Source organism: Lagenorhynchus albirostris, chromosome 21 (genome assembly GCF_949774975.1).
Source record: "Lagenorhynchus albirostris chromosome 21, mLagAlb1.1, whole genome shotgun sequence".
Lineage (NCBI taxonomy): Eukaryota > Metazoa > Chordata > Mammalia > Artiodactyla > Delphinidae > Lagenorhynchus > Lagenorhynchus albirostris.
In genome coordinates, this window is record NC_083115.1 from 23458056 (window position 1) to 23467400 (window position 9345).

Genomic DNA, 9345 nt, shown 5'->3' on the forward strand with positions numbered 1-9345 from the left:
ACCAGCAGGAACAAACGTAAAATTTTCTAAGTCCTCCAGGAAGCCCTGCAAGGTTCGTGTAGGCATGTGTTACCCTCTGCTGGCCTGGGCACATTGAAAATGGGATCTACCAACAGCCCCTCTGAGATATGAAAACCAAGATGTCAGACCTCAAAGGAGCTGATCAGAGCAGAAGGTAGAAGGGCACCCAGATGGCAAGGGCTGAGACTGTGCTGGACATATAAGGTATGTTGTAGGTGAGGCTTCTCCTTGCTGGGTACGGATCTGGTTCCTGTCTTTGTAGGGGTTGGCGTAACTCCAGTGTCCAGGGATGGGCAAACCCTGGACCAAGGCCTCTTTTCCTCTCTCTGGTAGTTCTCTTCTCCTAAGTGTCTCACAAATTCCCAAGTTCTCCCATCCTCTCCTCAGGTTGGTTTTCTTTTCCCTCCTGATGTTCGTCTTTGCCTTGCAGAGCAAGTTTCCTAGCACAAACCTAGAACTAAGACTTCAAACTACCCAATGGGCCCAATGTCATTATCTTGTTATTCAGTTAGAGATGTCTGTATTCTTTTATCTCCTTAGGTGTATTATTATTATACTTCCTCATATTAATGTCATAAGGATAATAATCACTATAGTTATTATTATTAAGTTTCTTATTATGGATTTTCATGTGTGGTTATAGCTACACAGCATTGACTAGTGATTCTCTACTTAAGAAAGATGTCTGATTTTCAGAAGATGATTGCCAAGGGTTCTCAAACAGACACACATTCACAGTCTCCCATGCTCCTTGCCATACCACTTAGTATCTTTTCAATAAGCAAAACCCTTATTTTTCAATTCCAGCTCCAGAAGCAGGGACAAACCTGTGAGTAGGTGAGTTCCAGATGAGGATTCCATTGATCTTAGTGAGGCCCTGCTCACTTTACAACAGCTCTTCAGGGACCAGGAATCTCTTTTTCCATCTGAAGAGACCCAGGGAAGTATTCCTTGACCTGCTAGAGAAACCACAAAGATTTGTAAGTCAACTCAGGGATGCAGAAACCACTCTTATCTTCCTGAAAATGTTGTAGAAGTTATCTCAACCTGACAGAGCATTGTCAGAATTTTCTGTCACTTCAGGAGGTCCAAAGTACCATTGCTGAAAACTGAAGAGCACAGAGGATGAGCCACACCTGCCAGAGCCTCTGCAAATATTCTAAGTCCTCTTGGGTGCCCAGAAAAGCCAGGGGCTGAAATGGAAGGCAGGGAGGGTGAAACACACCAGAACAATCAATTGAAGAACTTTATAAGTTCTGTGTGGCTACAAGGAACCTCTAGTGCCTGCTCGTGTCACACCTTGCCAGCTGGGAGCTCCAATAGTAACATCCTCCAAGAGCCCCAGAATGATATATATGAACACAGATGTCTGGACCTCAAGGGGCCTGGGTTGATCAGATGGCAGAAAGAAAGCTAGGCACTGAGAACTGAGATAGCACTGGGAGCTTAATGTATGTTACTGGTGGGGTTACTGTATCCTGGATGTAAATCTGGGGTCAAGTTTTGTCAGCCCATTGACCTGAATCCTGATATCTGGTGGGAATACTTTTCTTTAAAGTATTTATTTATTTATATATTTGGCTGTGCTGGGTCTTAGTTGCAGCACGTGGGATCCTTGTTGCGACATGCGGGATCTTTTAGTTGCAGCATGCAGGATCTTTAGTTGCGGCATGCAGACACTTAGTTGCGGCATGTGGGATCTAGTTCCCTGACCAGGGATCGAACCCGGGCCCCCTGCATTGGGAGTGTGGAGTTTTAGCCCATGGACCACCAGGGAAGTCCCTCTGGTGGGAATCCTATGACTGGTAGGCTCCAGACCTGCGTCCTCCACCTCTGCTGGGGAGATCCCTCTTCCCAGGGTTGGTACAGGAGATCCCTCATTGGCCCATATTCCCCTCCTTTGGTTGTTACTTCCCTCCTGTTCTCATCCATGACTTTCAAAACACATTTTATTGTGCAGACCTAGGGTTCAAACTCCAAAATATTCCATGATGTCCAATAACAGTATCTGGTCACTTAGGTAGGAGAGTCTGTATTCTAGTCTACAATCTCCCTAGGTTTCTAATTATTATCATTTTTATAGTTACTACTTTTATTATAATTAGGATAATCATCATTATCAATGTTGTTACTCATTATGATTTTTTTTTTTTTTTTTTTTTTTTTTTTTTTTGCGGTACGCGGGCCTCTCACCGTTGTGGCCTCTCCCGCTGCAGAGCACAGGCTCCGGACGCGCAGGCTCAGCGGCCATGGCTCACGGGCCCAGCCGCTCTGCGGCATGTGGGATCCTCCCGGATCGGGGCACGAACCTGTGTCCCCTGCATCGGCAGGCGGACTCTCAACCACTGCGCCACCAGGGAAGCCCAAAACAGAACAAGTTTTTTTTTTTTTTTTTTTTTTTGCGGTGCGGGCCTCTCACCGTTGTGGCCTCTCGCGTTGCGGAGCACAGGCTCCGGACGCGCAGGCTCAGCGGCCATGGCTCACGGGCCCAGCCGCTCCGCGGCATGTGGGATCTTCCTAAACCGGGGCACGAACCTGTGTCCCGTGTATCGGCAAGCGGATCCTCAACCACTGCGCCACCAGGGAAGCCCCATGATTTTTATTATTATGTTTTTTTATTATGCATTATTTTTGTGGTGGTAGTTATACAGCACTGAGCAGAGTTTCTCTTTTCACCTAGGTGTCAGGTTGACTGAAGGTAAGGGAAGGTCCCTCAACATACCTACATACCTACACATTCACAGTTCTCCCAGGTTCCTGCAGTAGCCTCTTTTTTTTTTAAGTGAAACACCTTCATCAGTTTTTTTTTAATAGTATTTTTAAATTAATTATTTCTGGTTGCATTGGGTCTTCATTGCTGTGCATGGGCTCTCTCTAGTTGCGCTGAGTGGGGGCTACTCTTCGTCACGGTACACGGGCCTCTCACTGCGGTGGCTTCTCTTGTTGCAGAGCAGGGGCTCCAGGTGCACGGGCTTCAGTAGTTGTGGCACGCAGGCTCAGTAGTTGTGGCTCACGGGCTCCAAAGCACAGGCTCAGTGCACGGGCTTAGTTGTTCCACGGCATGTGGGATCTTCCTGGACCGGGATTGAACACATGTCCCCTGCATTGGCAGGCGGACTCCCAACCACTGTGCAGGCAGAGAAGTCCCCCTGCAGTAGCCCTTGAGGCCTGTCTGTCAGATGAGCCTTTTGAAATATTAGAAGTCTCCTTCCAGAGGCAAACCCCGCCTGGACATCTGGAAAATTTTACAAGTCTTATTGAGGGCCCCCGAACTGTTTTGCTGGCCTTAAGGACCCAGAAGGCTGTCTTAGACTAGCCAGAGCCTTCACATAATTTTCTAAGACAATTCAAAGGCACAGGAGGTGCTGTTACCTTCCTGGAAAAGCTGCAGAGAGCATCCTTGCCCACATGAGCCTCCTCAGAATTCTAAAAGTCAGCACAGAGGCTGGAAATCTGGCTTTAAAAACAATTGAGGCTCAAGGAAGGCATCCTAGGCCCCCCTGAACCTCTGGGAATGTTCTGCATCCCCTTCAGTGTCCAAGAAAGGCTGGTGCTGGACTGGATGGCAAGGAGGGGACAACCTGTCATGTGACCTACCATCAAATTTTCTAAATTACTCAGTGAACTCAGTAACAGCTCAGGCTGCTACTGTCGCCCCTGCTGGTTGAGGAGCACTGGCTGAGACATGTGAACTGAAATTTCTGGACCTGAAAAAGCTAGGTAAAGAACAAGAAAGGCAACCAGGCCATCATGAGAACTTAAAGTGCCTAGTAGAGGGGGCCTTTGAGCAGCAAGTGGATCTGGGCCCTGCCTTCTTTGCAGGGACCCAGGCCATCAGAAAATTGGCTCAACCCCTGAAATTCCATGAGGTTCCTGTGGCTGGTTGGTTCTAAAACACGGTCTCTCTATGTCTGCCCTATAGGGATCTCTTCCTGGGGTTGGCATGGGAGTTCCCAAGATTACCCATGTCCTGAATATTATTACAATAATTCCTTATCATTATTGTTGTTGTTGTTATAAAACATTGAATAAAGTTTCTTGATCCGTGAAGAACTGTCTCATTTCCTGAAGATGACAGAGGGTTCCCAAAGCACACACCGCTGCTCTCTGGCTCCCAGGTTAGCTCCACAGTCACTTCCCCCAGGGAACTTCCAGAAACTTTCCAAATACACTGCCAGATGCCTGGACTGGCCTTTTTTTTTTTTTTTCCCCTCAGGAGAAACTCAGGGAGGGCATCTTGCCTGTCTGAGCCCCTGGAAAATATTCTAAGTCACCGTAGGTCCAGCTTTGAAGTGGTTGCCTATTTGAAGTGGATGCCTCAACAATCAAAGCTTAACTCAGGCACTTGTATTACAAAAAAGAAAAACCAACTGTCACAATATACATTACAGACATTTAAATGAACAAAAATAAGAGTTGTCTCGAATGACAGATTGTTTTCCAGATGAATATTTATGCCCTATCTTGCTTTTACTTATTTCAAAACCAGCATTTCAGAATAATGACTACATATAAATAACAGTGCATTTCATTTTTTAAATAAGAAAAATTAATATTGTTACTATGACTTAGTTGGATTACACAAGAAATCAACATGACTAGCTAGTCTAAAACATCATTCTTGAAATAAGCAATATTTACAATAAACAAAAAATACACCATTGGCAAACCATTAATTTAATTTAATTTAAACCTCAATTAACGAATATCTACATTAAATTTGATAGTTTCCTTACGTTATTTCTCCTGTTTGACAGAAACTATTAGCTCAATGAAAGTGGGTTCTGCTGCCCCCCCAGTGATCTCTTTCTGTCATAGAACCTCCAGATGTAGCATGGGCCTACTTACACCTTGGTTTTGATGTAGCATAAGTGATTTAGGACTTCCGGGTACAGAGTTGTAAGAGACTAATTTTGTGTTACTTTAAGTCACTTAGCCTGTGGTAATTTTAGAGTAACAGTAGGACATTATCCATGGAAGAATATCAATACAATCAACATTTAGATGGAATACAGTATGACCATGAGCAAGGTGCCTTGCTTTAAAACGGGTTAGGGAGCTACAAGCAGAATTGGGAAGAGCATAAACAAATAAATCAAATCACATACATTGCTATCTTTATGTTTATTTGTTTCTGATTGTTACAGATTATGGTTTTTGATAAGAATAAATAAAGTAGTCCTTTAATAACTTGGTTCTATTTTAAAAAGTGTATTGATGCAGACATCTTCTATCAGAATTACTGTATGTTATATTGTGTACAAGTTCACAGAAAATGAATTTGTCAAAACTCAGTTTACCAAATATAGCAAATTTCCCACTCACCAACCTCACTGATTTACCAAAACGTAATTTGTGTCAAACATAAATACATTTTAAGGAGATTTCTATTTGGAAGGGATGATTTTTTAACACAATTTAAGGTCAGCTAGGTATTTCATTTGACCAGTTACCACTGGATTTAATAGATCCAGTAAAATGAATTTGTTGAGTTTCAATGTGGTTTAGTCTTCTAATGAGTTAACATTCATTTAGAGATGTATACATTAAGATGTTGTGTACATGTATACATACATTCACAATATTATTCAGCCTTTCAAAAGAAGGAAATATTGCCATTTCAACAATGTGGATGAACATAGCTGATGTTATGCTGAATGAAATAAGCCAGACACAGAAAGACAAATACTGCATAATATCACTTACATGTGGAATTTAAGAAAGTGGAACTTACAAAGACACAGAGTAAAATGATGGTTTTCGTGGGCTTGAGGTGGAGGAAATGTGGGGCTTTTTTAGTTGTAAGATGAATAACTTTTGGAGGTCTAATGTAGAGCATAGTGATTATAGTTTAAAATACTGTATACATGAAATTTGCTAAATGAGTAGATCTCAACACACACAAAACAGTAAACCTGTGAGGTGATGGATAGGTTAATTAGCTTGATTGAGGGAATCATTTCACAATGTGTATGTATATCAGAACATCACATTGTACACTTTTAGTATATACAGTGTTTGTCAATCACACCTCAATAAAGGTGGAACAAATAGTTTGAAAAAAGGAAAAAAGGAAATAGAGAACAGTATGGATCCTCTTGCTGCAGATTCTGTGCTGTAGTAATAATAACAATGAAAAACCTCAAAAACAGTGAAACCTCTGGGAAAGAACAGGAAGTTTGCTTCTGAGACCTTTAGAAGACGTGCAGAAGTAAAGGACTTGGTCAGTTTTTAAAAGTTGTATCTACATGATTTACCTAAGCAGGGGGATATATTTTGTTACTGGGAATGCTTGATTGGATTTATCTTGACAGACACTCAAGTTATTTAGGGTGTGTCCTTTGGGTTACATGGTGAGAGAGGTTAGATGGTTGATGGGATTATAGTTTATGAGGTTATATGATTGATGAGGTTATCAACTGCATAAAAAGAGAACTCACATCAGAGCAGTGTTTTGTGTAGAGAAGTTCTGAGCTCTGGAGTGTGGTGACAGCAACCTCAGGAAAGACCTGGCTTCATTGGATTTTCCATCCATTTGATTTCTGGTAAATAATGAAGATAATTTTCACAAGAAGCGACAAATGTCATTTATTTTAAAAATGAATTTTAATTGAAAAATGATCACATAATCTGTCTACAAGAATTTGGGGTAGGCCCCTTGAGGGTTGGTTCGGTTGTTATGGACATGGAAGTTTTCTAGATTAATCATTTCTACGTCGTGGTCACAGGGAATTGTACCTAACCTTAGAATTCAGGTAATATTTTTTTGCAGTTATACCAGTGGAGAGCACAGTAAATAAATAAACAAGTTGCCTAAATGAATAGTAGAATTATATTTAACACAAAGGGGAGGGAAAGAGGAAGGCTAACTGCGGTTGAGATTTAGAAAAGGGATCCTTGGGGAGTTAACATTTAAACCAAGACCGAAAGAAACTGTGTATGGTGTGAGGGTGTATGTGTGGATGAAGAATGCTAATAGGTCTCCGTGTAGGGATGAGAGCAATACCTAATTGTATTTGTGTGGTTCTCTGAGGGCATGTAAAAGATCAACCCCTTGGGCTTCCCTGGTGGTGCAGTGGTTGAGAGTCCGCCTGCCGATGCAGGGGACACGGGTTCGTGCTCTGGTCCGGGAAAATCCCACATGCCGCGGAGCGGCTGGGCCCGTGAGCCATGGCCGCTGAGCCTGCGCGTCCGGAGCCTGTGCTCCGCAACGGGAGAGGCCACAACAGTGAGAGGCCCGCGTAAAAAAAAAAAGATAAACCCCTAAATGTCTGGTAGAACCATTAATTAACAATGCCAAATAGAGGAGTCTGATTTACATCTTCGTTTTGGTAGGGGAGGTACCTAAGACATATTTAATTTTAGTAGCACATGACTATGCAATTAGAGTTGGTAGGTCAGGATTCCATAATCCCTGGATCAGTGTCTTGATCAGCAGAGATAGTAAAAGTTCAGACAGACATGAGAATCCCTGGTCTTTCTACTGAATTGAGTAAATGTGGATTAAACAGGCAGGTATAGCGAGAAAGGTGGGGCTGAATACAAAGTGGATAGGTGAACGGCAGGTTCCCAGGTGGTAGGAGAACCTAGATGGGGAGTGATTCTGTGAGATGAGCTGAAAGGGGAGAGGCTGGGATTCCAGGGTGGGGCCTCTGAGTCCTTCCCTGAGAGGTGATGATTCCTGGTGAAACCTAGGTATGGCATGTACCCCTCACGACAATCCTGCTGAGAAATTTGAGTTTGGAAACAGACCAAAATTGTAAGGCCAGATGACCCATTTCCAAGCCGTGCAATTTTGTCACGTTACTAAAGCTCTGTAAACCCCTGTTCACAACACTGGTTCCCTCAGTAAAGGATTCAAAATCAGCAGGGTTATCGTGAGGCTCAATGAAGCCTCTCTATGGAACTCTGCAAGCAGGGATCTCATTTAATAAAACTTTTCTTTTTCTTTTTCTCTAGACCTAGGAACAAGGAGGTGTGTTGAAACTCCTGCAGAGAGGACCATGAGAAGGGTGCACAGATCTCACACCCAGGCCTGAAAGATGGGGAACTGCCTCAAATCCAGCATCTTGGATGACAGCTCTGTTCCTGAGTCTCCATCCCGCTGGGTGGGCCCAGGCGGGAGGAGACGCTGGGATCAGGAACCACATCCGGAACAAGTTCCAAATCCCATCCATCTTCCAACACCCAGCTCGCTTCACCAAGCAGCACAGCTGATGGAAGAGGAACAAGTGAGGTTAGCTCAAAGAATCAGCCTTAAAGAGCACCTGCCTCAAGGAGTGTACAGAATAGATGGATTTGAAGAAAAGATCCAGGAGGAGTGTGTGATTTGTTGGTTGGAGTTTGTGTGTGGGGACTCCATCAGATTTCTGCCCTGCGCGCACTTCTATCACCTGAACTGCATAAATGAGTGGTTGACCAGGTCCTTCACCTGCCCCTACTGTCGCAGGCCCATGGATGTCACACAGCCTTCATCCCAGGACCTTAATTGAGCCAGGATCCCTTGTTTGATTTCAAGTGTCCCATCATTTTTAGTGATTTTGATATTTTGTCATCGTGTCTAAGTAGCCAAGGATTAGGAATTAAAATCATGCACAAAGATTTCCTAAAAATTCCTGTCATGTTGCAGATGATGGCAAACAATTTATAATGTTTTAGAAACTTAGGGAGATAATAGCATGTAAAGCCTTGACCAAGTGTTCAGAAGTGTAATTATATCTTAGCATTTTTCCAGTACATGGGATGTATACCATGTTGCAGCAGCTATACATGTTGTATTGTGTCTGTTGAAGATTAGGGAAAAGAAAGTGGTTACTTTTCCTAAGTGATATAACTTTCTTCTCCCCAATCCAAACTGGCATTTGGACCAAGGTTTTATGAAAAACTACAATTTATACAACTGAACTAAAATGAAATCCAATTATATATGAGTGAATAAATGAAGAATCTTATTTTCAAATAACCCTCCTAAATGGTCTTATCTTTTTTTTCTCCATCATTTTGAGACATTTAACTTTTTGTCTTGTAAGTCCAATCAAGGGGAACAGCGTCCCAGGGAAGAACAGTCCTGAGTAGGTTTATTAGCTGTGTAATTACGGTGCGTTCATGTAATTTAGCTGTGTTTGTGTAAAGGGATAATAAAATAGTTTTCCATCTAAAAGTCAGAGTTGAGGGAGTGATATTGCTGGAGACCCCATGTGGAGGAGGGCATTAGAATGATTCAGGATGAGTGTATGCAGAGGTTTGACTTGGATTTGCAATCATGATTTGGAATCATGGAGTGAACTGAACTTCTGATCACTGTGGGCTAATAAGCATACACAC

At 42.8% G+C, this 9345-nt stretch overlaps 1 long non-coding RNA gene across 1 annotated transcript; it reads left to right on the forward strand.

The window, feature by feature from the left end:
* Nucleotides 1–9137, forward strand: LOC132512656 (uncharacterized). Its single transcript, XR_009538253.1, has 3 exons — nt 1–225; nt 829–1001; nt 7981–9137. It is a non-coding gene; the product is annotated as an uncharacterized LOC132512656 (long non-coding RNA).
* Nucleotides 9138–9345: the final 208 nt, after the last annotated feature.